The sequence below is a fragment of the Rhagoletis pomonella genome, unplaced genomic scaffold (genome assembly GCF_013731165.1).
Source record: "Rhagoletis pomonella isolate Grant_MI unplaced genomic scaffold, Rhpom_1.0 Rhpom_scaffold_03004, whole genome shotgun sequence".
NCBI classification, from domain to species: domain Eukaryota; kingdom Metazoa; phylum Arthropoda; class Insecta; order Diptera; family Tephritidae; genus Rhagoletis; species Rhagoletis pomonella.
The window spans coordinates 11895-17467 of record NW_023461557.1 but is presented as its reverse complement, the minus strand read 5'-3'; the positions used below and the strand labels follow the sequence as shown (position 1 = coordinate 17467).

Sequence of the window (5573 nt, the reverse complement as noted above, 5' to 3'; positions counted from 1 at the left end):
AGTGCAGTAGGAAAGCGTATTGAACGAAAAATTCAATCAGACAAATTTCAGAAGAAACAGCCGAAAACGTATTCGTTTCACATACTGTTGTTTGTACATACGTTTCTGCCGCACACGTTAGTGGGAAAACGGATCGTCAAAGTATCCGGAAATGGAATCAGTAAACGGACAAAAATTCGCACTTCATCCACTTTTTTGTCCTTTCCCGAATCGGTTTTCATATTTTTGCTGGCTGGGTATGTACATACATATATGCATGTGTATATGTTGAAAGAGAAAATAAATAAAAAGCCTGGTAAAATACAATACCCTGCAAGAAACATACTGGTAAAACTACTTGTAATTTTACCTGGAGCCGTGACTGAAAGTTTCCGTAAATCCTTCAGTAACATTGTTAAGAGCTTTGGGACGTTTTTGACCGTTTCCTTCCATTTCATACTTATTTGTGTGTTTGTACATACTGCTCTTACTCATAGGTTATGAGCATGGCCAACTGTATAGCCGCACCGCTCATTCACGTCATCAATACTCGTTGATTTTCTAGTCATTTGGCGAGGAGATTTTTAAGAAATTTACTATCGTATTGACAGTAATGTTACGAGAAAATGTCTGACCAAAAGAGAGTAAAACTCCAAGTCATTTAAAAACCATTTTTACCGACGGTTTACAGTAAAATAATTAGACAAATTTCAATGTAGTTTACTTAACATAAACCAATAAAAACCAATTTATTTAAAAATAAATATGCATTTATTTTTCATTTGAGTATACATACGTATATCAAGATCATTGTCATTTTTATATCTATGATATAGAATACACTTGTCCGTATCTACAAATATACTACTATTTAATTGCTTTAATTTTATACTATTAGTTATTTTAATTCATAAAAAATTTAATATTGGCTTTAAGGTTTTCTTACATTATTTCTAAGTTAAATTATTGCTTTTAGGTATACAATATTATTTACTTTATTTAATTAGAGAATTTAGGATTTATTATAAGTTTTTGTACTTCTTTATAAGTTAAGTTATTGTTTTTAGGTATACAATATTTTTTTGCTTTAGTTAATTAGAGTATTTAAGACTTATTATTAGTTTTTGTACTTCTTTATAATTAAATTATTTTTTTAGGTATACAATATTTTTTTGCTTTAGTTAAGTAGAGAATTTACGATTTATTATTAGATTTCCTACGTTTTTTATAAGTTATATTATTGCTTTTAATTTCTTACTATACCATAATTAAATTAATTAATTATAAATTATTGCTTTTAGTTTCTTATTATACAATATACAAATATACAATATTATTTGATACGCATTTTATTTATTATATTATTATTAATAGTTTATATTATATTTATTTATAACTACAGATAAGGTATTATACTAAGAGATCACATTTTATTTGTACTATTATGTTCATATTATATTTGAGATCACATTTAGTTTGTACTATTATTTATATTAGTTTGGTAGTCTCTTGATTAAGGTGTAAAACTAAACTTATTTGTCTAAAGCTAAGCTTATTTATAAAGGCATATTCCGTTTGTTAGATGAATAGCGTTTCTGCTTTTACCTATTATGGCTGTATTCGACGCTCTTTCGTACTTCCTTTTCAAACTCTATACGGCCCTGGAGTTTGAAAATATCTGAAAAAAAATAATTAAAAACATAACCAAAAATTCAGAAAATAAGTGAATAATATAAAAAACCAAACAGAGCCACGCTAACTATTTTCAACTTAGATAGCGATTTTCTGCCGCATCGACCATCACCGCTTCAATATCTCCTGAAGAGCCTTTTATGGTGAAAAGATATGATATCTGCAAAGAGATTTGTGATGATTAATAAATAAACATATGAACCGAAATAAAACTGGAAAATATAATATCTACTCACCATTCCGTCTTCGTAATTTTTTTCTATTAGCTTTTCCTCCAAATCAAAACCAGCATCTAAAGATTGCATTGGCATAAGAACGGCCAGTTCTGTGTGGAGATCTTCGCAGCTTTCTCCGGATATGCGGCAAACACTCTTTTTACTTTTTTAATTAGCACTCTCGACTCACGCACGACTTTATGGTGAGCCATCACATCAGTTTTGTCAAGCATCTGAAATATATATGCAGTCAAAATTATGCAATGTGTTTTAAAAATATTCAAAGGTAAATACAAACCATGTCAAAATTATAAGGCGCATTTTGACAAGTTTTAACGAATCTATATACTTTATTCTCTAAAAAACCGTAAGAATTTCAAGGTTTTTAATTTGATTCCTTCGAAAAATTTTGAGTATGCAGTTTTGAGGCCCATTTAATTGAAGTAAAATAAAAGGTAAGTTTGAAGTAGCTGGGACTTACTGCTGATTTTTAGATTTTTTGTTTAAGGTTTTGCCCATTTTCTTCTATGCGGAATATGTGCGCTGATTTTTTTTATATGGACGAAATTACGCAACATCTTTAAAAAATTGCCAAAAATCAATAGTAAGTTATAGGTACATAAAACTTGCACCTTAAGGCACTTAAATTAAATGGGCTAAAAAACTGAATACATACTCAAAATCTTTCTAAGGAATCTAGTTAATAAACTTAATTCAGATTTATGTAGTTTTTTTAATGCTTCTGGTTTAGAAAGTCAAGTATTATAAGAATAACACAGGCCAACATCAGTGTCGCGCTGTGTAGTCACTTACTTTTCCTTCCAAGCTATCCAACCGGGTCTCCAAATTTGTTTGCTTTTGTAATATAATTTCCAACATGTCCATTACATCTGTAAAATAAAAGAATTTGTAGCTACCCCCATATACATACATAAATGTGCAATCATGTGTAAAATTTTTAGACCAATTAAATAAAGTGCTTTATATTACCTTTGTTTGTTGCTGAAATTTCGGCAACAACTGGTGTTTCAGTTGCTCCAAACACACTCTGGCTGTGACAAGATGTTAATACTAAAAAATATCTGGTTATTATAAGATTATTTTCTATTTCAATTGCTTACTTTGATTTGAAGAACAGGCGTTGAAGTCTAGGGAAAGTTGAAGCCTTTTCCTTTTTCTGTCCTTAGGGGTGGATGTGGCCGGGGGTGTCCAATTGAAAATATCGGCTTCCTCACTCATATTTCTCCAGAATTCGTGGCATGGTTAAAACAAAGAAAAAGAAAATGTGTTATTAATGGGAACAAGTAAATTTTGCTAATGTATAGTAGAATAAACTTGTATAACTAGTGTGAAAGAGGTGATGTAATATTGGAATTAAAAGAAAATTATTTTCATAAGGTATGCAAAATTATTTGTATTTGATATTTTTTTTTGGAAACCGTATTATTTCATCACTTAACCCGCTTGCAAGCAAAATACTAAGTCCAGAAAAGGATTCAAGAGGCTCAATAAAGTAATTACTTATTTCTTTAAATTTGTATCCGACCACTACCTCCTCTTCTGATTCTATGCACATATCTATGACTTTGAAAGGTCCCGTATCTTCACTAAAACAAAACGAATTTTTCTCTTTTATATGATTAATGAAAAACGCATCAAGTTTTGAATGTTTATCTTCTATTAAATATTTTCTTTCGTCAATTCTCAAATACCACTGTTGCAAAATATTTGTGGGGGATTTAATAAGTTTTTTTAAGTGCTGCATATAATTTTCGAATTTGTAGGCCGAAAAAGTGTCTAAGGGTACATATTCTTTGGCACAATAAGACAAATGAAGAAGGCCGTGCAGGTTAAAACTTATTAAATGATCCCCATAAATATTTCCAAACAAATTAACAAATTCATTTAATAATTGCTGTACAATATTTGCTTCTACTTTGTAAGATCTTTCGGAAGAGAGAATACGTATACTGGCATGTAATAAAAGAAAATGGTAGTACAAATGTTCATCAACACAATTTTTCAAAACAAATATACCCGAGTATAGTAAAAATTGTTTATATTCAGTGGATCTCCAGTTTCATCAATATTTCTGCAAACTCTTCCGAATTCAGATGGCACCCAGACAGAAAGAAATTAAAGCTTATCATTCATTACGTTAACGTTTACTTTATTTACTAGAAGATGCAAGAGTTTTTTAACCACACCTAAATCAACGAGGTGCATGGGATCTAAAGGAAATTGAGAAACCATTCCAAAGCCCGCTTCTTCTAAAACATTTTCTTCTTCCCGAAATTTTACGTTATGGTGTGCCAAATCATTTCTATTTTTGAATGAAAAATCGGTTCTTAATTCACATAGTTTCTTAGAGAAGCATACCCTTTTTTCTAAATAATGACCTACTTGACAACATTTAGGGAGGCCCTTTTTCGCATTATGATTTTGAACCCCAGTCACAAAAGCTCTCGCGGGCGAATCACACGTAAATAAACGAACATTAAATCTTTTCAAAATGGGGTTAATCAAACCGACTTTTAAACCGTTATTTCTTAAACATACTACTTCGTCACAAAAATCTTTCATAAATTCATTAACATTGCTTGGTTTTTGTTTTCCTGAGAAGCAGGCAATAGTAAAAGGTTTTTCTTTTGGAAAATCAACGATTGAACCAAGAATAGGCCATAGTACTTTACTTGAACTTCTGAATAGCTTTAAACCATCTATTCCAACATCTATTAAAACTTGATCTTTTTCATTTAAAAATGGAAATGAACGAGATTCAAAATGCGTCTATTAAAACTTGATCTTTTTCATTTAAAAATGAAAATGAACGAGATTCAAAATGCGTTTGAATGCCAATATACGTAAATTCTCCACCCGAAATATTCTTAATAACCGATTTATTTTTTGTAGTTTCAAGCAGAGTTTTTGCTGATAAGGGTAAATCATGAATGCCTATTTTTCTTAAAGCGCTTAGCAAATCGCTCAACACTGCTTGAGACACATTATTTTCAATTGCCCATAATTTTAAAATTTTACACTTTTCTGCACTTGTTATACATTCTATTTCATTTTCCGACCGGCATTCTGAATCGGAAAATGCATTTCCTCATCATACTTCTTTCAGTAGGAGTCGAACCGACGATCCCACTGGCTCAGCCAGTTGCCTACGCACTGTGCTAAGTTCGCCTTGTTAATTCTTGTTGCTTATTTCCACTATTTCACTTGTTAAGCCAACTACAATCAAGCGCAGCTATTCCGCTGCAATTCACTTGATCATGTGGATGTTGGTTTTGTTGGTTTTTGTTAATATTTCTATTATTAGAATGCTTAACTTTAAGGTGTGCTCGTCCTTAAGTTATCAGTTTTTTTTTTGTTAAACGGTTTTTTTTTTAAACGGCCTCAAGCTCAATAAAAATTGTTGGATAAAATAAAATAAAATAAAGTTTTTAATATACTACGCTTTTATAAATGGTCCCATAGAATTTGTTGTGATAACCATTGATTTTGAAATTTTAGCACAAGTAATTATAAACAATTTATGAGATGTAATAGACTTGAATTGATGTGAAAATTAGTATATGTGTGTATGTGGATATATGAACAGCGATCGATCTCAAATTTGTACTTTAGCCCAGTAAAATTGGACTTTTTCTTAAAAAAAAATTGTAACAGGAATTTTTTGAT

At 30.5% G+C, this 5573-nt stretch overlaps 1 long non-coding RNA gene across 2 annotated transcripts; it reads right to left on the bottom strand.

The window, feature by feature from the left end:
• Window positions 1-1328: 1328 nt before the first annotated feature.
• On the bottom strand, window positions 1329-5035 carry LOC118753886. Of its 2 annotated transcripts, none has more exons than XR_004994844.1 (6): window positions 3008-5035; window positions 2877-2957; window positions 2700-2776; window positions 1908-2119; window positions 1721-1831; window positions 1329-1657 (listed from the first exon to the last, which is right to left on the bottom strand). It is a non-coding gene; the product is annotated as an uncharacterized LOC118753886 (long non-coding RNA). The 2 variants fall into 2 exon arrangements; XR_004994845.1 differs by having other exon boundaries at window positions 1740-1831.
• Between the last annotated feature and the right edge of the window lie 538 nt (window positions 5036-5573).